Source organism: Sinocyclocheilus anshuiensis, unplaced genomic scaffold (genome assembly GCF_001515605.1).
Source record: "Sinocyclocheilus anshuiensis isolate Anshui unplaced genomic scaffold, SAMN03320099.WGS_v1.1 scaffold4, whole genome shotgun sequence".
NCBI lineage: Eukaryota > Metazoa > Chordata > Actinopteri > Cypriniformes > Cyprinidae > Sinocyclocheilus > Sinocyclocheilus anshuiensis.
Genome location: NW_015554075.1, coordinates 1,177,721 through 1,178,718, shown reverse-complemented (window position 1 = coordinate 1,178,718; position 998 = coordinate 1,177,721). Strand labels below are relative to the sequence as shown.

Genomic DNA, 998 nt, shown 5'->3' with positions numbered 1-998 from the left:
AATTGTCATACGCCAAGCAATCCTCGCTGTGATTAAAACATTAAATCACATACCACAGGAAAATTGTTCGCTAGCAGCACATCCACTGCAATTATTTCTGTTTAAATTCATATACAAATGTTGTAATTTCTGGATAATAATTTCATTAAATTTCGGTGCTTAACTTCATTATTCACAGTGTCATATTTAATGTAAATGTGTATGTCAAATGTAAAATAGACTTTAAAATCATTCTGTTTGCTTCATTATTTCACTCATTCCAGTAAAAGAGTGCATACGCATGGTCTAGAGTGTTCGTACGGTGCGCACATATTTATGTCTAGTTTATTTATTTTTTAATCTTGATATGTGCGTACGCACATTTCCATCCCCATTTTGTGCGTACGCAATGTTTATACATTAAACCCCAGCTGTCCACAAAGGCCAAATGTTATTTCGAAATCCTTATGTTGCAGGTCTTTTCTCTCAGGCATCATTCTGTTACTGACTGAATTTATTCTGTGGCAACACCCGGACCCCAACCGAGAATAAACATATAGATCCTCCTATAGGTGAGACACCAAGGGACCCGGGCATTCAAATTTAGGCAGTGCACACTCATAAAAGTCTCTGGTTTTGAGCACTACAGAACAGAAAAGCACAGTATGGTTATGTTTTAAAAGCACAAGCCTGTATCATATGCAAAATCATTGCATTTTATTAGCAGCGATTTGCTAAAGCATCGTTACTATTGCTAATACTTAAGACTAGGGATTTTAACAAACTCCAAACCATATTAAAATTCTGCATTTTGCCCTGTTTGTGCTGCAGACCTTGATTCTATGTGGCTTGTTGAAGAAAATGAGTTGCCCTTATAGTTTTTCTGCAGTTCTCTGTGTTTGTATGCTAGGGGTTCGAAGTATACAGACTCCATCTACGCTACTCCCTGAGAGAGAAAAATGGGGGAAAGAAAAAAAAAATGTGTGTTAGCCAAGGTTACAAAGTGCATGTTACCTCTT

The 998-nt window shown here is 36.9% G+C and overlaps 1 protein-coding gene across 1 annotated transcript in view; it reads left to right on the top strand.

Moving 5' to 3' along the window:
* The window catches only part of cdh24b (cadherin 24, type 2b), a 159,425-nt gene that overhangs the window by 28,895 nt on the left and 129,532 nt on the right, over nucleotides 1-998 (top strand). The gene's annotated exons all lie outside the window — the stretch shown is intronic.